The sequence below is a fragment of the Peromyscus eremicus genome, chromosome 4 (genome assembly GCF_949786415.1).
Source record: "Peromyscus eremicus chromosome 4, PerEre_H2_v1, whole genome shotgun sequence".
NCBI classification, from domain to species: Eukaryota; Metazoa; Chordata; class Mammalia; order Rodentia; family Cricetidae; genus Peromyscus; species Peromyscus eremicus.
The window spans coordinates 125,123,075-125,144,534 of record NC_081419.1 but is presented as its reverse complement, the minus strand read 5'-3'; the positions used below and the strand labels follow the sequence as shown (position 1 = coordinate 125,144,534).

General features: G+C 42.8%; 1 protein-coding gene across 1 annotated transcript in view; it reads right to left on the bottom strand.

The window, feature by feature from the left end:
• The window catches only part of Csnk2a1 (casein kinase 2 alpha 1), a 44,877-nt gene extending 26,634 nt beyond the window's left edge, over positions 1–18,243 (bottom strand). Inside the window, 1 exon segment of the mRNA XM_059261618.1 lies at positions 18,102–18,243. The gene's annotated coding sequence lies outside the window, so the exon portion shown is untranslated.
• Positions 18,244–21,460: the final 3,217 nt, after the last annotated feature.

Here is a 21,460-nt window from a genome sequence, read left to right as displayed (position 1 = left end):
TTGATTTTCTAAATTATTTTATGCGCATGAGTGTTTTGCCTGCATGTGTGTGCCTAGTACCTTCAGAGGTCAGAAGAGGACATAGGAGTCCCTGGAGTTACAGATGGCTGTGAGGCACCATGTGGGTACTGAGAATCAAACCAGGTCTGAAACAACAGTGCTCTTTGCTGAGCCAACTCCCTAGTCCCTTTCTTTTTTTTTTTTTTTTTTTTTTTTTTGAGACAAGGTCTCTCTGTATAGTTCTGGGGCTTGCTGTGTAGACCAGGATAGCCTTGAACTCAGGGATCTTCCTGTTTCTGCCTCCTTGTGCTGGAATTAAACGTATGCACCTGGTCCCTCTATTACTTTTTTTTAAGACAAGCTTTCTCTGTGTAACAGCCCTGACTTTCCTGGAATTCACTTTGTAGACCAGGATGGCCTCAAACTCACAGAAATCTGTCTGCCTCTGCCTCCCAAGTGCTGGGATTAAAGGCGTGAGCCACCACTGCCCAGCCCTTTATTACTTTCTTAAAGATTTATTTTTATTCTGTGTGTTTGAATGTTCCCCTACATGCATGTGCACCATATGCATAACCGGTGCTGGAGGAAGCCAGAAGGTGTCAGATCCCTTGGAATTGGAGTTACTGTTACAAGCTGCCACAACAATGCAGGGAATCAAACCTGCATCCTCTGAAGAGCAGTAAGTGCTTAACTGATGAGCCTGAATTCCAGCCCAATTTGAGAATTTTAGCACATCTTATCTCATTCATTCCAAAAGAGAGGAAGACAACGTAGAATAGGCATTAAGTTACATTCCAACAGGATACCCAAGTTGGACGGATGATTTACAAAATGTGAGCTTCAGAAAAGATACAGTAGCATTCAGAACTAGCCAGGCGTCAACAATAGTTTAATAGAAGCTAACTATATTTTTTCCTCATCTTACTGCTTTAAAGAAAGAACTTCGGTTTTTAAAGAAAGAACAAGTATCCAGCTTTAAGTCATTTCTTACTGTTACTTTTAAACTATATCTTTTGAATCACACATGGCAAGAGATTTACTTGAACTTCTGGGGTTCTTTAAAATGGTCTTTTTTAAACATGAAAGCAAAAATTATCCTAAGACTAGCTGGTCCCTTCAATCTTTCCTGTTAAGAGACTCAATTACGGGGAATCCGTGGCTGATATGTAGAACTGAATTGTATTGCAAAATAAAAATAAAAAAAAAAGAGACTCAATTACTGAAATTTTAAAAACTCTAGACACAGAGAAAACACTATTGTGTGGCACATTGGGATAAATGAGCAAGACTGCTCTAGCTTATACACAATGCACCTTATACAGCCTTAGGCCTAAGGTTGATTGTCAGAAGTCTTCCTCCAAGGTTCTTCACCTTACTCTTGGAGGCCAGGTCTCTTAAACCCAAAACTTATTGATATATCTAGTTTCACTAGCCAGCTTGCTCAGGGGAATTCCCTGGCTCTGCCTTCCAGTGCTAGAATTACAGGTGGGCAGTCACTCCTCCCTGACATTTACCTGGTTCTGGGCATCAGAACTTAAGTCCCATTACTTGACACATCTCCATGACCCCTTTTACTTACTTACTTACTTACTTACTTACTTACTTATTTATTTATTTATTTATTTATTTATTTATTTGTTTGTTTGTTTGTTTTGAACAGGCTCTTGCTCTGTAGCCCATGCTTCCTGATACTCCTTATATAGCCTTGGGCTGTCCTGGTCCTTCTTTAAGTCCTCCTGCTTCAGACTTCTTAAGTGCTGTAATTACAAACACATGCCACCATGCCTGGTTTAAGCCAGAATTTCTTTTCTTCTTTTTTATTTTTTGTTGTTTTATTTTATTTTTTTTTGGGGGGGGGGCAGGTTTTCTCTGTGTAGCCCTGGTTGTCCTGGAACTCACTCTGTAGACCAGACTGGCCTCTAACTCACAGAGATCTGTCTGTCTCTGCCTCCTGAGTGCTGGAATTAAAGGTGTGCGCCACCATGGCCCGAAGCCAGAATTCTTATCTATAGTGCTACATCTGATAGGCGCTGCTGAGGTGCTAGTACTGTAAGACCCTCCAGCCTAAACACACTTACATTCACCTGCACACAGTGTGCCCAGATAGTGCAGGTACAGATACAGGAAAAGATAAATAGGGCTTTCAAGATGGCTTCGAGGATAAACGTGTTTAGCACCAAGCCTTGACAACCTGAGTTTGACTGCCAGAATCTACATTGTAGAAAGAGGTGCCCCTCCTCACAATAGATAAATGTAATTTTTAAAAACCGTGCTGGAAAATTAAATTGAGGAAAAAATAGAGATTAATAAAACTGCTGGGTAGTGGCGCACGCCTTTAATCCCAGCACTTCAGAAGCAGAGGCAGGTGGATCTCAGAGTTCGAGGTCAGCCTGGTATACAGTGAGTTCCAGGACAGCCAGCACTACACAGAGAAACCCTGACTCAAAAAAACAAAACAAAACAAACAAAAAACCACCACCAACAAAAAAAGATTAATAAAACCAACAACTAGAATTTTGGCAGTTCCCAGGCTTTCTTTGACCTTTAAATTCCAAAGTTGCAACTGCACATTGAACTAAGAAAACTTCCCGTTCAAAACAATAAAATTTCTCTGGTCCTATTAAGGGCTCGATTTTGGAATATAATATTTATAATAGCTATGGATGTAGCTCAGTGATAGAATACTTTTATATAGACCTAGTTCGATACCCAGCATATCTCTGCAAAAAAATTACTTTAAAGCTGGGCATGATGGCATATGCCTGTAAAGTTACCACTCAAGAGGAAGATCACAAGTTCCAAGACAATCAGTCAGGACTACAAAGTAAGATCTAATTCCATAAAGGGTCACAATAATACAACTTACTGAAGGAGGAAGCCATAGGACATTTTTCTTTAGATTACAATCTTAGCACACAAATGGGCCTTCTGCTTTTATTCCTAACTACAAATTATACAGCATCATTGCTTCAAAAGGCAATGCAAAGTATTTCTAACCTAAAACAAACTTATGAAAAATGGTGAAGCAAAAACATTAGCATTTGAGTCCTCTGTATCAATGTTAAATAAATGACACAACAGTGGGGTGTCTTCCAACAAAGTTGATCATTTATTTCAATTTTTAAAAAAGGAAGAAAAGAAACCAAGTTATTTTGTTAACATAATTCTATCCTAAAAACTTAACTAATGGGCAGAAAAGTCATCACCTGTGTATTTTATCTTTTGATCAGATAACCGAGGCAAAATGAGTCTTAGTGTGAAACTTAATCCCACTGGCCACCATTCTCGGGAACCTAAAGACAGAAAACTTTGAGACCTAAAGTAATCTAAAGCAGAACTCAGCATTTACATCTGTAATAATCACTGCTACCATTTGAATGTCTCTTAAAGCAGTATGGCATGAGATGCATACTTTCAGGTTCAGGGGTTAAATAACCTGTCTACCCCTCCCCTCATTACAGAAGGACTAAATAGAAAAGAATAGGTTTGAACCCAAGTCTACTTAGGATTCAGGACCTAAACAGGCTCTTTTTACTAAATCCAATACCAGGCCCTTAAACTCTACAAATGGACCTTTAAAAAAAAAACAAAACAAACAAAAAGAGAGGGTCTTACCATGTAGCCCTGGCTCACCTGGAGCTCTCCATGTATACCAGGCTAGCTTTGAACTCAGATTCACCTGTTTCTGCCTCCTGAGTACTATGTGCAAATTGATTTATTAACAGCTACCCAAAACACTGCCATGTTGGGTGTGGTAGTGCATGCCTTTAATCGCAGCACTCTGGAGGCAGAGGCAGGCAGATTTCTGGGAATACAAGGCCAGCCTAGTCTGTATAGTGAGTTCTAGGCCAACCACATATACATAGTGAGATTGTCTCAAAAAAGAAAAAACAAAACCCAAACTACTGTCTTGAGTTATATTAGATGTAAGGTGAGGAATAGACGTTAGAGAGGCGCCTTAAAACAGAACCTTCATTTTAAAGATGTATGAAGGTCACCTTAGCACAAGTTTTCTAGAAACTGTCATACTATGATGGCTGTAAAAAAAACAACTCTGAGATACCACCTTACACCTGTCAGAATGGCTATGATCAAAAACACTAATGAGAGCCGGGTGGTGGTGGTGGCGGCGGCGTCCCAGCACTCGAGAGGCAGAGTCAGGCGGATCTCTGTGAGTTCGAGGCCAGCCTGGGCTACCAAGTGAGTTCCAGGAAAGGCACAAAGCTACACAGAGAAACCCTGTCTCAAAAAAAAAACAAAAAACAAACAAACAAACAAACAAAAAAAACCAAAACAAACAAAAAAAACACTAATGAAAGTCTATGTTGGAGAGGATGCGGAGCAAGGGGAACACTCCTCCACTGTTGGTGGGAGTGCAAACTTGTACAACCACTGTGGAAATCAATATGGCGGTTTCTCAGAAAATTGGGAATCGATCTACCTCAAGACCCAGCCATACTACTCTTGGGCATATACCCAAGGAATGCTCAGTCATACCACAAAGATACATACTCAACTATGTTCATAGCAGCATTATTAGTAATAGCCAGAACCTGGAAACAACCTAGATGCCCGTCAACTGAAGAATGGATTAAGAAAATGTGGTACATATACACAATGGAGTACTACTCAGCAGAGAAAAACAATGACAGCATGAAATTTGCAGGCAAATGGATGGAACTAGAAAATATCATCCTGAGTGAGGTAACCCAAACCCAGAAGGACAAACATGGTATGTACTCACTCATAAGTGGATACTAGATATAAAGCAAAGAACAACCAGACTGCAACCCACAGATCCAGGGAGGCTACCTAGCAGGGGGGCCCTAGGATGACTGTGGCTTATAATAAGTTTTGGTTTTACCCAATCATTTGGCAAGCTCCAGTGAAACACTTCACTATTAGGATAAGAATTTGTACTGTATCAAGCTGATAATAGAAAAAAATAAAATAAAATAATAATTAAAAAATTTAAAAACAAACTAACAAACAAAAAAACAGAAACACAACTACACGTTAACTACAGGGGAACACAGGTAGCTGCCAGTGGATATTTAAGGAATGTTACCTGAAAATTCTTCAGTACATCAAAAGTGTGGAATGTAATATTTTGGCAGGAAAACTGGTGAGAAAGACAGATGAATAGAAGTAAATAATGAAAATAATCTCCAACTAAAGTACATAGGGGAAAAAAAAAACCCTCAACACGTTTGAAAATTTACTGTTTTGATTACCAAGCTTTTTTTTTCCAGAGCTGAGGCCCGAACCCAGGGTCTTCAAGCGCGCTCTACCACTGAGCTAAATCCCCAATCCCTCCAAGCTTTGTTTTTTAAAGGATGAGTGCTGGGAAGAGTGCTTATCCAGTAAGTGCAGAACCACAGGTCCAACCTTCAGTCCCACGGAGACAAAAATCAAAAGAAAAAGAGACAAAAGAGTCTGGAGACTGGGGCTACAGTTCAACTATGAGCACTTACCTAGAATGTTAAAAGCCACAGCAATACACACCCAAAAAATGTACTGTTCACTGTGCATTATGGTTTACCCCTGTAATCTCAGCATGCTGGAGAATCAGACAGAAGGATTACTTTAAAGACCAACCTTGGCTATACAAGCCAAGACTTTGTCTCAAAAACTCCAACCCCAAAAGGAGAGAAAACAAAAATAAATGAGAGAGTTTATGAGTTATGCCAGGCATGGTGGTATATGCCTGTAAGCCTTATACTTAGGAGACAGAGGTAGGATGGTCCCTACAAGTTCAAGGCCAACCTGGTCATCTTAAAAACAAACAAAAGCACTTGCAAACAAAGAGCCTTATTGGGTCAGCCAAATGGCTGTTGAGTTCAATCTCAAGGATCCCCATGATACAAACAAAAAACTGACTCCCGAAAGTTGTCCTCTGACCTCTATTCATGCACGTATGCATGTAATATAAAAGAGTTCATCCCCATTTGCAACAAATCCTATCACTTCTATAAAAACAGAAAAGAATTTATGTCTCAGCTGGGTGTAGTGGCTCATACTTGTAATCCTAGCACTTGGGAGACTGACACAGGAGGCTTGCTGAGTTCAAAGCCAGTCTGGGGGCTGGAGAGGTGGCTCAGAGGTTAAGAGTACTGGCTGTTCTTCCAGAGGTCCCTAGTTCAATCCCCAGTAACCACATGGTGGCTCACAACCATCTATAATGAGATCTGGTGCCCTCTTCTGGCATGTAGACAGAACACTATATGTGTAATAAACAAACAAACAAATAAGCAAGCCAGTCTGGGCTAATACAGTGAGTTCCAAATTAGCCTGGACTATAGTCTAATTCCCTATCTCAACGCTGTCTCACATAGGATTATCCATTCCTTTCTCCATTCCAGTTTATGACTTAAAAATATACAGCAAAGCAGGAGCTATAGCTATAGCTCAGTGGTAGAGTGCTTACCTCGCATGGGCAAGACCCAGGGTTTACTCCCCAGCATGCCACCCTACCCCCAAAAGAACAACAAAATCCACCCCTCCCCAAATCAAAGCAAAGCCAGACAGGCAGAGACAGAAAGACCACTGAAAGTTCTGTCAGTCTGGTCTACATAGTGCATGGGTCAGTGGGTAAAGGCACCTGTAGCCTAACCTGAACTCAATCCCGGGTACCATGTAGTAGAAGTGACACTACTCCCAAACATTATTCTCTAACCTCCACTCACACACATGGCGTAGTGTGCATCCATACGCTATACGTAAATGTAAAAAAGTCAACAAAAATGGGTCAAGGGTGTGTGCGCGCGCGACAGAACACTTACCTAACATTAAAAAATATACATAAAAACTTGCTGGGCGATGGTGGTGCACGCCTTTAATCCCAACACTTGCGAGGCAGAGCCAGGCAAGTCTTTGTGAGTTTGAGTCCAGCCTGGTCTACGATGTGAGATCCAGGACAGGCTCCAAAGCTACACAGAGAAACCCTGTCTTGAAAAAACAAAAAACAAACAAAACAAACAATACACACACACACACACACACACACACACATATACACACACACACTTAAAGACAAAAGAAGTAGGGACCTGGTGATATATGCCTACAATCCTAGGGCTTGGGGGCTGAAGCAGGAGGATCACAGCACACTCTAGGCCAGCCAGAACTACATGAAGAGAGACCACTCAAAATAAAAACAAATCATGTGGTGGTGGCACATGCCTTTGATCCAAGCACTCAAGAAGCAGAGGTAGGTCAATCCTGGTCTCAATAGCGTTCCAGGACAGTCAGGACTACAAAAAAACACCCAAAATAAAAACAAATTGCATATGCTGGGCAGTGGTGGCACACCACTTTAATCTCAGCACTCAGGAGGCAGAGGCTGGTGGATCTCTGTGAGTTCGAGGCCAGGCTTGTTTACAAAGTTTGAGAAACTTTGTCTCAAAAATCAAAAACAAACAAACAAACCCAAATTCATAAAAACAAGAGACTGCAGTACAGAAAAGATGCTATAGGTACATTCTTAATACAGTATAGGCAAGTAATTCCCATCTATGATTACAGTATCACTGAAAATACCATCTCTAGGTGCTGGAGAGATGGCTCAGGGTTTGAGTGCATACTGCTCTTAAAGTATAGTTCAGTTCCTGAGACTTATTTCAGGTGGCTCATGACTGCCTGTAACTCAGCTCTAGGGGATCCTCTGTCTTCCTAAGACACCTACACTCACATGCACACACAACCCCCCATAGACTAATACAAATACACATAATTAAAATATTTTAAAAAATATAATACCTCTAATTAAAGGCCATGGTGTCTACAGATGAACAAAGCTAGAACTCTTCCTGAGTCTGAAACAAGATGAATTCAATCTAGAAACAAGAGAATCCTAGATATGGAGAATCAATCAATCAATCAATCAACAAACAAGTAAGTAAGTAAATAAATAAATAAAGGAGGAAGAATCTTAGATCTGTCTGTCCCTGGGTAAGGGAGGCAACCTATATATACTGGGTGTGACTGACTTACTGATCCACACCTAAACAGCAATTCAGTACCTCACTCACCTGGCAGGCCATACCAGAAACAAGATGTACAAGTCAAGAATCTCTCTAAAAAATAACTCTTGGCATCAGAAAGTGAAAATCACGAATAAAGAGTAGCAACATGATAACAGCTGGTGATTTCATTAATAATCTTCTCTTCACAAGAATCCTCGGAGGTGTAGGGTACTATCCCCATTTTACAGATGAAGAAACTGAAGAATAGTAAGTAAGTCATCTCATGTAGCTATTACTCCAGCTGTAGAGGTGACAAAAATCAAAGCTTGAGAGGCTGTGGAGCTTTGATCCTCAACTCTCAGAGTAGAGTTCTTCCCACTAGCCTCCTAGCCTTCCTGACCCCTGGCAACTTCAGCTAACTCTAAATCCAGTTCTCTCCCATCCAGTTCCTACAGCTGTATTAGAAATTATACCCAGGGCAAAGGAAGGTCCTCATGGCACCACCAAAAGCTACTAAGCTGAAACACAGTATATTTTTTATGACAAAATGCCAGCCAATTGGGAAGTTGAGGGCAAGGACATCTAGAGGTCCTTAGTACAGTACCTGCCAGAAGTATAGCAAGTATTCAGGGGCTGCTGAATGAATATCTTTTGACTAGTCCAAATGTCTACTTTATACTTTCTGATACAAAAGTGACAATTTTCTAATAAATTACCCCCTCCCCATTTTAGAGGGAGTATCTTTTCTTGAGACAGGATATACTATATAATTGTAGATATATACTATATATTACACACACACACACTATACATACACACATACATACATACATGCTATGTAGATTGGCTTCTATCTCACAGGCACATATTACCAGAACTTCTTATCTTCTGTTAATAGAGGCCATAAGAAGGCATCAGATGCCTTGGAACTGGAGTTAGATGGTTGTGAGCCACTATGTGAGTGCTAGGAATTGAACTCAGGCCCTCTGAGAAGAGTAGCTAGTGTTCTTAACTGCTGAGCCATTCTCTCCAGCCCCACCTATTCATTTTTAATAGGGTGATTTTCTTAAAATTCATAGAATATCAGATAGCTAAATTGAGAAATGCTCATTAGAGCATTAGTCATAACTAGAAAAATTCCAAGAGCTCACTTTTGTAAAACTAAAATGTTTCAGCTAATAAAAACCACTCAAAAAAATCCTCACAAGACTCAGTGTTAAAAGAACAGACTAAAAAGGTATGAAATCTGACACATACAAATTATAAAATTCCTCTAACCATTACACTTATTTCTAAAATTTTTAGGTAACAATATTTTTTTCATGTAAGAAAACATTACATTACAATGTAAAAAGAGCTCACCCACCATAGCAACTGTTGTTAAGTAGAGTTTTTTTTTGGGGGGGGGGTAACGACAGGGTTTCTCTGTGTAGCTTTGTGCCTTTCCTTGATCTCGCTCTGTAGACCAGGCTGGCCTCGAACTCATAGAGATCCGCCTGCCTCTGCCTCTGAGTGCTGGGATTAAAGGCGTGCACCACCGCCCAGCTTGTTTTGTTTTTTTGTTTTTTATCTAAGGCTAAAAGACACATAATTTGCAGAAACCAATAACACCACCACTCCTAGCTTTATCTTGTGATGTGATTATCTATTACTTCAAACTTTTTAAAAGACTCAACCCTTGATCTATAACATGTTTGGTCAACAACTGCTGGATTCTGATCTGTAACAAAATATTTAAATATTGGCTAGAAATTATTGTTTCTTTTCTGTGGGGAAAAAAATCCAACTGTTCACTTTTCCAACCACACTAAAATGTTTCAGCTAATTAAAAAAAAAAAAAAACTCAGAAAAACTCCTAAGATCACAGTGTTAAAAGAACAAATAAAGTGGGGGCATTTGAGATGTGACACATAAATTATAAGATTTAGGCCTATAATCCCAGCACTTGGGAAGTCGAGGGACGAAGAGTAGAAGCTCAAGATCATCCTCAGATACTTAGTGAATTTGAGACTAGCCTGGACTACAAGAGATATGCTCAAAAAATTTAAAAAATGGCACAAGTCTTTCAACGCCAGCACTTAGGAGGATCTCTTGAGTTCAAGACCAACCTGATCTACATAGTGAGTTCCAAGCCAATCAGTTACATAGTTAAAACTTAGGCTCAAAAACACAAACACATTCTATCTATAACTTAAACAGCTGCCACTTTTCCTTAATAATTCTAGAGGAATTTCTTCATTCAAATAGCTAGCTAGGAGTTGAGGAATGGAGCTCAGATAGTAGAGTGCTTGCCTAGCATGCATAAAGCCCTGGGTTTCATTCCCAGTGGGACATAAACCAGCCATAGTGGTGAGTACCTGTAATTCCAGCACATTCAAGGTCAGTCTAGGTTATATGAGACCCTACCTTAAAATAAATAAATAAGAGAACAACAAAGAAAAACACAAAAAAGAAAAATTAAACAAGCTAACTGGGTCAAGCATGGTGGTTTGTACCCAAATTCCTGTACTCATAGGCCAGCAGCAGGACTGCCATGAGTTTGAGGTCAGCTTGGTCTACATAATGAGACCCTGTCTCAAACAAACCAACCGACCCAAAGGAAACAAAAAATAAATAAAATAAAGCTAATTGGCCTACACTTCTCTCTAGTCCTGCTCACCCTGCCCTGTGTGTGTGTGTGTGTGTGTGTGTGTGTGTGTGTGTCCCCATCCATTAGGCAACAACTAAATATGCCACTTTGAAATCATCCATCTTATGAGTCCAAAGAAATTTAGGCTTAAGCAGCCATTATTCTTGTGCAAGAAACTTGGCCCTGGTGACTCAGTGAATTGTGATTGAGACAGGTTCTCTCTACACAGCCCTGGCTATTCTAAAACTTACTATGTAGACCAAGCTAGCCTTGAATTCACAGAGATCCACCAGCCTCTATTTCCCAAGTAGTGGGATTAAGGCTGTGCGCCACCATGTCTGGCTTATAATTTTAAACCAGTTATTACAAGCATTATTAATTATTGTCTGAAAATGCTAAGTCCTTGGCAAATCACATTAGATGTAAGTTTCTGCAATTATATATCTACAGTCAAGTTGTCAAGTTACCATAAATGTTATAAACAGTTAATATGTTGGGGACATCTTCTGTGCTAGATATCATGCTAAATGTGTTTATATAGTCTCTCAACTAATCCTCCCAATGACTCAATGACGAAGTAGGCAGAAAGAACTAATTACAGTCCCAAGTATTTTAGGGTAATCAGAGAATACAGGTCCAAAGCCATGACTAGGATCCTTTGGACAGCTCTAGAACCTTCTTGGTTGCCCTTCAGAGGGTAATTTTCCTTACTGTAAAGTCTAAAAACCAAACTCAAGCATATAATTTCAAAAATCCTTCATACCCTGAAATGTTACCTTGTCAAGTGTATTTCAATGAAAGAAATGGTCTTACTCTCTACTCTAATGTTTAGTTAGTCCAAATCTTATGATTCTAACTTGAGGACACCATTAAAGAAAGCCAAGGAGCACAGTGGATCCCACATGTAATACCAGCACTTGGAAGGCCAAGGCAGGGAATCACCGTGAGTTCTAGGAAAGTCTGGGCTACAGAATGAGATCCTTTCTCAAAAACAAATAAACTACATTTTGTAGATATGATTGCTAAATCTAACCTCAAATGACAATGGCAGGGAAAATAACTTTGAGTGAGCTGAACTATAAGAGGACAGATAGACACTACCAACTTAGCGATGCTGCTAAAGTGATTCAGCACTAGAACCAGCATTTCGGCAGGTTATCTAGTCCCTTCATATTGCATCTAAGGACAGGAACAGAATATTTAAACATCAAGGGCTTGAGAGATGGTTCAGCTGTTAAGAGCACTTGGGTTAAGAGAACCTCAGTTCAATTCTCAGCCCCTACATGGAGGCATACAATCATCTAGAATTCTCTCTAGTTCCAGCGGAACCAATGCCTTCTTCTGGTCCCCACGGGCACTAGACAAAAGTGCAGGCAACACACTCATACACATTTTAAACATCAAGCACGAGGCATAAGTTCTACTCTATACCATTATTCTGTAAATAATCTTTGCTGCCTTTGTTTCCTAGAGAATCACCACCCTAACATTCTGAAATAAAGCTAGCAAATGCCAGTGTAAAGTTTCTATTGTTGCTGTAAGAAATTACTACAAACAAAGCAACACAAATTATAGCAGTTTCTGTAAGTCAGAAAAGCAGAATGGGCTTAACTGGGTCTTGTTGAGTATCCAACTAGGCCAAACTCAAAGTATCAACGAGCTGTTTTTCTGGCTGGAAGCTCTGGGAGGAATCTGCTCCCAGCTCACTCAGGTTGTTGGCTTGATTTCCTATGGCTGTAGGACTGGAGATCTGGCACCGTTGATGGCTGTCAGCTAGGGTTCTCTTTGCTGCACAAGGCTGCTACATTCATAATTTCCCTGTTGCCAGCTCCCAGAATGGCAGCATGAAATCTCTGACTCCACCCAAAGCTCTTGGCTTAAAAAAAAAAAAAAAAAAAAAGAGTCTCACTATATAGTCCTGGCTGGCCTCAAACACATAGACTCACTTGTCTCTGCTTTTGGAACGCTGGGATTAAGGGCATGGACTTCCACATCCAGTAGGTTCTTTGCTTTTTAAGGACCCATGGCTTAGACTAAAGCTCCAGGGGAAAAACAAAAACAAACAAACAAACAAACAAAAAGACAGAATAATCCTTTGAGTCCCTTAAAGTCCCTCCATCAGCAGTTCTTAACCTGTGGGTCAAGTCCCCTTTGGGAATTGAACAACCTTTTCAGAGGGGGTGCATATTATGATTCATAACAGTAGCAAAATTAGTTATGAAGTAGCAATGGAAATAATTTTATGGGTGGGGGTCATCACAAGGAACTGTATTAGACTGAGAACCACTGCCCTAAATAGTTTTCCTTCTGCCACATAATATTTTAGGGATTAGGGTACCAACATTTTAGGGAGGTCATTGTCTCCAAAGTCCATCCTCCAGCCTCCAAAGATTTACATTCTCCTACCCACAAAATACATTCATCCTATACCAAGTTAAGTTCCCAAAGGTCTCAAACCACTATAGCATCAACCCAAAGTCCAAAAGTCTCATCTAATGCTTCCAGGTTTAAAAGAAAAATCTAAATCTAAGCCAGGAGTGGTGGCATATAATTGTAATGCCAGCATTTGTGAGGTTACTCAACCAGCTCCTTCCAAGCCAGCCTGGTGTAGTGAGTTTCAGGCTAGCAAGGGATACATGGCAAAATCCTACCTCAAAACAAAAACCAGCAACAAAAACCTCATCATTTAATTTAGGTATAAGATGTTCTGGGCTACAATATATTAACTAAAACATTTGGGACACAAATATAAGAAGAAATATACCGAAAGCAAATCCAAAATCCACTCCATGTCCTGCCCAAAGAAAATCCTCTGTTGTTTTGTGTTCCAATCCCCTAGGCTCTTGGTTCCACTTGAGGCAAGGGTGTGAGCGCGCGCGCACACACACCCCTCTATATGAAAAGCAACACTAGTTCAACAATCCTCTTTAATTTTTCCTACTTCTTTCAGTGGACACTAGCAATGTTCCTGTAGGCATAAAATTATCAAGAATGGGGCTTTCATTAATTTCACAGAGAACATCTAAGTGTTTAAAAAAAAATTTAAGTTTATTTGCAAATCAACTTACAAACTCTGTCTTCCATAAAAGCACAAGCTATAACTTCTGCTCAGTTTGCTGGCCAGTCATCTCTCCTCAGTTTGCTGTAACATGTAACTCACTCCTATCTCAGTCTTCACTAGTGAAGTCATTAACATCCACATTCCTACTAACAATCTGTTCTAGGTCTTTTCTATCATACTCCTCAAAATTCTTCCAGCCTCCACCCACTGCCACTTCTATGTTTAGGTAACAGTACACCCTGCTCCTGGTACCAAAATCTAATCTAGTGTTCTGCTACCATATTACCATCAATGTAGTGACTTATATCATCACAAATTTATTCTCTTTTGTTATATATATATATATATATAAATTGGGTAAGCCTGTCTAGGTTAGGGTCTCAAGGCCAAAATTAAGTTATATGAAAGCCATTTTGCTTGCTGAGATCTCTGGAGAGGATCCACTTCTAACTTCATTCGGATGTTGGCATTCAGCTCCTTGTGGTTGTAGGACCGAGGTCTCCATTTCCTTGCTGTCAAACACTAGAGGCTACCCACATTCCTTCTCATATTCTCTTTGCAGCCTTATCTAAATGTACCTAATGGAGTCATCTCATGCTTTAAATGTCTGATTTCCCCATACACCAATCTAATACAGCTGGGAAAAGTACTGACTTTAAGTGCTCATGTAATCAGTCTGTGACTAAGCTAGGATCCAGGTTAATTTCCTATTTTAAGATTTTTGGGGCTGGAGTGATGGCTCAGTGGGTAAGAGCAAGTACTGCTCTTTCCATAGGACCTGAGTTTCATTCCTAGCAATCCCCAACAGGCAGTTTACAACTGTCTGTTACTCTAACTGTAGGGGACTCAACACCTTTTTTTCTGGCCTCCATCAGTACCCACATACATATAATTTAAAACAAAATCTTTCAGAGAGTCTTAACATTAACTACACCTGCAAAGTCCTTTTCTACTATATAACAGTGTATTTACAGATTGTGTAGATCAAAATATGGTGACACATACACAGATGGGGTATCATCTGCCCCAAGTTAAGGCTTTAAATCCAATTTCATTTCTTTTTTTTTTTCCCTTCAAGACAGGATTTCTCTGTGTAGCACTGGCTGTCCTGGAACTCACTTTGTAGACCAGGCTGGCTTCAAATTCAGAGATCTGCCTGCCTCTGCCACCCAAGTACTGGGATTAAAGGCGTGCACCACCACCACCACCACCACCTTGCTTAAATCCAATTTCTAATAAAGTCTTCCTTGTCTTTAAATGACTGTAAGATGTAAAAATGTTTTGGTCAGGCCTGAGGAGGTACTAAATTCGTAAAGTGCTTGCTATAAAAGCATAAGGCCACCGGGCGGTGGTGGTGGTGGTGGTGGTGGTGGTGGTGGTGGTGGTGGTGGTGGTGCACGCCTTTAATCCCAGCACTCAGGAGGCAGAGGCAGGTGGATGTTTGTGAGTTCAAGGCCAGCCTGGTCTACAGAGCAGATCCAGGAAAGGCACCAAAGCTACACAGAGAAACCCTGTCTCAAAAAAACCAAACAAACAAAGCATAAAGCCCTAAATTCAATCCTCAGCATCAACATAAAAAGTCAGGTGTAGAAATCCCAGCATAGGTGGGAAGGAGAAACAAGAGGATCCCTGGGGCTGGCTGGACAGCCAGTCTAGCTAGATCATGGAGTTCCAGATTTAGTGAGATACTGTCTCAGGAAAATAAAATAAAATGCTGGGTGGTAGTGGCAGCGGTGGTGCATGCCTTTAATGCCAGTACTCATGAGGCAGAGGCAGGCAGATCTCCAAGTTCATGGCCAGCCAGGTCTACAGAGCAAGTCCCAGGACAGCCAGAGCTACACACAGAAACCCTGTCTCAAGATAAAATAAGGTAGAGGGGCTGAGAGAGAGCCTACCAGCTAAGAATGAGTATTGCTCTTGTAGAGGTCTGATCGTTCAGTTCCCACTAAACATATTGGGCAGCTCACAACTGCCTATAATTCCAGCTCCAAAGTTTCCAACCCTCTTCTGGCCACCAGCATTCATGTACACACACATATCCCCACAAGATACAGATTTTTTGTTTTTGTTTTTCAAGACAGGGTTTCTCCCCTGGTTGTCCTAGAACTTGATCTGTAAACCACGCTGGCCTTGAACTCTGAGATCCACCTGCCTCTGCCTCCTGAGTGCTGGGATTAAAGGTGTGCATCACCATCACCCAACAATCCACAGACACAGATCTTTAAAAAAAAAAAAAATTAATGAGGGGCTGGAGAGATGGTTTAGTGGTTACGAGCACTGGTTGTTCTTCCAGAGGACCTAGATTCAATTCCCAGCACTCACATGGTGCTCACAACCATTTGTAGCTCCAGTTCCAGGAGATCCATCCAATAATCTCCTCTGACCTCTATGGACATACATACACAAATAAGTAAATAAACAAATATTTTTAAAAAAAAAAACTTTAATAAAAAAGGCAGAGAGAAACTGAGGAAGACACCTGACATCCACCACTGGCCTCCACATTCACCTACAGACAAAAAGGTATACACTCATGAATATATACACACATACAAAATGTTATGTTCGGAGATAAATCCAGTACCAAGAAGTTGGATGTGGTAACCACACCTGTAATTCCAGTACTTTTGAAGGCTGAGTGGAGTAGACTCAAGACATCCTGGGCTATAGAGTAAGCTTGTTTCAAAACACAAAAGCAAGCAAACAGCAACACAGGGCGCAAGAACCAAAAGCACACCATGGAAATGTTACCAAGTTCATCCAAATTCCAACTTCCAGGTAACCCAGAAACTGGTTCATGATCCCCCTTGAGTACTTGACTTTCTGTTCTTGTTTTCCATAAAAGCCAAAATAAAGCAGGTACGGTGTGCTTAGTTTGTTTCAAAAAAAAAGTTGCCAAAGAGTAACCTAAGTTTGCAACTATTAATAAAACCAATCTAAGTAAATATCCAACCCTTTCCTTCTTTCTTCAAGTTACACATCCTCCTCTAATAACAAACTAAAGCCAAATATTTCAAAGTCAAGGAAGGACAAACTTGCCCTGGTAGGACTGCAGCAGATGAACTTTTCAAGACAACATACAGGGAAGTTAGTGTTTGTCCTGGACTTTCAGCCTCAGGTGTACTAAGCAATTATTACCAACTGACTTGTAATAACTACAAAGATGAATGCTGAAGTGATCCCTAACAATAAACTTCAGTAGATGGGAGAAATTCTGAGCATATCAACTAGCCCCTTTAGTAACAAGTCAGATCTACTGAGCACTTACGGTCTGCTACATAGTCTAGTAAACGCTTGATACAAACTATCTTAGACACTCCTTAGCATAAACTTGCAAGCTAGGAAATACCACCATTTTACAAGTAGGAAAACAAAGCCTACAGAGTTTAGGTAACACGGCTAAGTCAGTGGCTCTGATATTTGAGAACCTAGGGAAGTTTAGTTCATTGCCACTGGCCTATACGGCCAGTTATTTGACGAAATGAGGTCTTCAACTCTCGGGGAGGGGGATCTTCCCTTCCTACTTTGGTTTTCATTTTTTCTCCCCTAGGCCCTTTCCAAAAGAATTTAACAGTTACAAGAAAATCAATTCTTCCCAAATAACCTGTCACCTTTTCAGAACACTTTCTTCCCCCACAAAAGCAAAGACAAGGCAGCAATTCTCCCAACTCTGACTTTGCTTCCCCAAAACAAACTCCAGAAGTTTCACCCATCACCAGCCTAATCTAGATCTGTTCCAACACTGCAAAAATCAAAGAAACAAATTCGAAAGTACTCTTCTTTCAAAAGGTCATTAATATGTATACTCTTAGCCAACCTTTCTCCTTCTACGTACCTCTTCTCCTCCACCCAGGCCCCCAAGGAGACCTCAAGCCCAAATCCACCTGGTCGGCCGGCCCCAATTCGTGCTCCCCTCGCCCTCCCTCACCAAAAACCCCGCCCCGGGCCCCCTCCACCTTGCACCGGGTCTGCAGGTAGGAAGTTCAGCCCCGCCCAGAGGAACCATAGAAGGCCCCTCTCGCTGCTGCCCCGCGCGGCGCAAGGATCCACGCCACTCTGCCCTGCAGGCCCCGATCCCTCGGTGCGCTTCCCCAGCACCCGCGCGCGTCCCCCCCAGTCCCTTCCCCCTCCCGCCACCCCACCTCCAAGTTGTCCCTTAGTCTCCGCCCAGTCCAGCCTCCCTCCCGCAAGAACCAGGAGTCTGACAGCCAGCTCCCCACCCTCCCACCGGCCGATCCCTCTGCCTCGCTCTGCGCCCTCCCGGGCGGCCGCGAGCGTCCGGGATGGACTGCAGGGGCCTCGGCTGCTGTGTGCGGTGAGGGGGGCAGGGGAAGGCGACAGGAGGCCTGGGAGGAGGCTGAGGGCGTGCGGGGCGACCTCGCCCTGCTGCCTCGGCCTGGGCTCACCCGCGCGCCCCGATGACCTCAGCCCACGGCTCCCTCGGTACCTGCGGTGGAAGCGGCAGCGGCAGCAGCCGCGCTCCCCTCTCCTCACACAGACAATATGGCGGCGGCGGAGGAGGAGACACACGGCTCGGCCGCCAGCCGCAGGGACCAGAGCGAGGCTACAGCCTCCAATGCCGGAAGCGGAAGCCCCCTCCCGACCAGGGACGGGCGGAGCCGGAAAGGGTGGAGCCGGCCCGCCCTCGGAGGCGCCGGCTGAGTGCCGCCATGCTGGCTTGTTCTGTGTCGCCTGGCAGCCAGCGTTCGGGTAGTAGGCTGGGGAAGTGAACTGGAGTTCTCATCGTAAAGCTTAGCAGTGAGAATTCTAACCGAGAAGCGCATTTCAGTCAAGCACCTGTAATAGGTGACGAGACAAAACATGAGCGTCCCATCAAGCATGCAAACGGTTGGTTTGACCCCGCCGAAGATGGCGTTGTGTTAGCTTTCCCGCACTACGCCTAGCGAGAGAGACTAGCCGGCTAGTCCCTTCCTTTCTTCAAAGAAGCATGCGCCGCCTTCCCTGCTGTAGAGCGAAGCATCCTGGGAACTGAAGTCTCTTCTGCCCGGACCCCTGGTCTAGGTTTAGGTTTCCAGCAGCACTTTTCCACCTCAAACTTGGAGTTTAGACTAGCAAAAGTTGGGTACCGTAGGGGGCGTGACTCTAGATTCTACAGTCTAGAATCTAGGAAAAGCTGGTAATAACCCTCTAGAGAACAAGGCCCTGTACCCTTCCTACGCAGAGCTGCCTATTCAGAATACCATAGGGTTTTCTGCCTTTCAATCTACCCTCATCCTCACTCTATTTGCACACGTTTCCTCCTCCAAACAGACACAGGACTCCTTCTGCTATGCCCACCGGAGTAGATTCTCCTTTTGATCAAAATTCTTCTGTGGAGTCTCAAAATTCTCTCTTGTGTAGCAAACACTTGGCTTCATAGTCAGTACCCCCCCCCCAAAAAAAAAAACCCAAAATTGGTCAAACCCCTTCTTTTTAGTTTTTGCCTTCTCTAAAATTCCTGATGTTTCCACTCACTAAGACGGCAAACAACCCGGGAATTTGGCAGTGTGGCCTCCCTCTCTGAACTTGTGAACTAAACAACTTGCATGCATTTGTCGAGTTTATTCAGGGGGTTTCTTTTCTTCTGAGGACCTACTCTCTTTGAGCTCCCGAACCCAGGTACTTAGCAGCCTGAGGTCCCTAGCTGACCTCCTCCATCAGACTGTGAGCCCCCTAGGAGACAGTTTACGTGAGTGCTGCTGAACGCTATTGAGTGTTAGCCTCACCTCTGGTAGGACAGAGGTGTGAGGGCTGAAACAAGGGTGAGGAGGCTGGGTTATTTCTGTACCAGTCATTATCCCCAGCTGCCTCAGAATAACTGTTTCAGGGATAGGCTTTCCACCCTCTCCAGCCCTCCTTTCTCAGTTTGTCAGCTGACTGGCACCTCTGCTCCCAAAGAGACACTCCTGCCCCCACCATGAAGTGGGACCGATGGTGGCTTGCAGATATGTAGTGATGGCGTTAGAGAGGTGGCAGTCACCTTTTATGAGCCTCTCCCAGACAGGTCTGTGAAGTTTGATCCCAATTGCCTGAGTATCCACAATTATCTGGGTGTCTGCAATCTAAAGCCATTGTCTTCCCCCCCAGCCCCCCCCCCCCTCAGTTTTCCCATCTGTGAACTGAAGTGGTTAAACAAGATGATCTCAAGGTTCCCCAGCTAGGCATGGTGATGCATGCCTGTAGTGGCAGTACTTGGGAGGTAGAGGCAAGAAGATCAGGAATTTGAGGCCAGCCTGGGGTTCATGAGACCAGTCACAAACAAACCAGAGGTCTGTCTCTGAGGCTGTAGCTCAGTTGGTACAGTGTCTGCCTAGCTTGCACTAAGCCCTCAGTTCAGTTCCCACAGTCTGCATAAACTGAACCTGGTGACCCTTGACTACAATCCCAGCACTTGGGATTAGTGAGCTGAGATAAGCCTGAGATACATCAGATCCTGTCTCAAAATAGATGGATGGATGGATGGATGAATGGATGGATGGATGGATGGATGGGTAGATAGATGATAGATGATAGATGGATGGATGGATGGATGGATGGATAGGTAGATAGATGATAGATGGGTGAATGGATGAATGGATAGATAGATGCTATGAAGGAAAAGAAAGTAGATGTGAAAAAGACTTGAAGCTTTAGATAGCCTAAGTGCTATGAAGGAAAATGATAAGTGGTTCTGAAGTACCGAGTGGCTCAGAAGCTCGCTCTGGGAAGGGAAAAGTAGGTACAGAGGACTACGGGAGAAAGGAGTCAAGAATATGGGAGGAGAGTGGACAGGACACTGGGCCAGGCTTTTGTCCGAGTGAAGCAGAGGTCTTCCTGGGATTAGCACACCTGCCTCTGATGATCGTGTTGACCTGAGCAGTGCCTAGGTGGCCTGAGTTTTTATTTGTGTATCTCTTGTATTGTGTGTGTATGTGTACCATGTTTATGTTTGTGCAGGTGACTGCAAAGGCCAGAGAGGACAGGCACCAGATCCCCTAGAGCTGGAGTTATAGCCAGCTGTGAGTCACCAAACCTGAGTCCTCTGAAAAAGTAGCAAGTGCCCTAAGCTGCTGAGTCATCTCTCCAGCCCCCCACCCCCACCCCCCTTTTTTTTTAAAGAAAAGATTTTACCATACCTTTAGCCCAGGCTGGCTCAAACCCTTGACAATTCCTTTTTTGGGGGGCAAGGGTGGGAGGTTTCAGACAGAGTTTCTCTGTGAAACAGCCCTGGCTTTCCTAGAACTCACTCTGCAGACCAGGCTGGCCTTGAACTCACAGAGAACCGCCTACTTCTGCCTTTTGAGTACTGGGATTAAAGGCATGCGCCACCACCGCCCGGCTCTTGACAATTCTTATGTTGTAACCTCCCAAGTCCTTAGATATGAACCTCACTACAACTAGGATTGCTTTTTTTCTTTTCTCTTTCTTTCCTTTCCTTTTTTTTTTTTTTTTTTTTTTTTTTTTTTTTTTTTTTTTAATTTACTTAGCAGGTGATAGTGGCATATACCTTTTATCCCAGCACTTGGGAAGCAGTGACAGGCAGATCTCTGTGAATTCTAGGCCAGCCTGGTCTACAGAGCTAGTTCTAGGACAGCCAAGGTTACACAAAGAAACCCTGTCTCGAAAAACCAAACAGACATTTTATATATATGTGTGTGTGTGTGTGTGTGTATGCATGCGTGAGCATGTGGGGGGGCAGGGGGGCAGGGGAAATGGGGATCAGAGAACAACTTAGGGGAGTCTGCTTTTCCCCTCCACTGTATGGGGCCTGGAGATGGAACTCAGGTTGTCAGACGGGCTTGGCAGCAAGTACCTTGACTGGCTGAG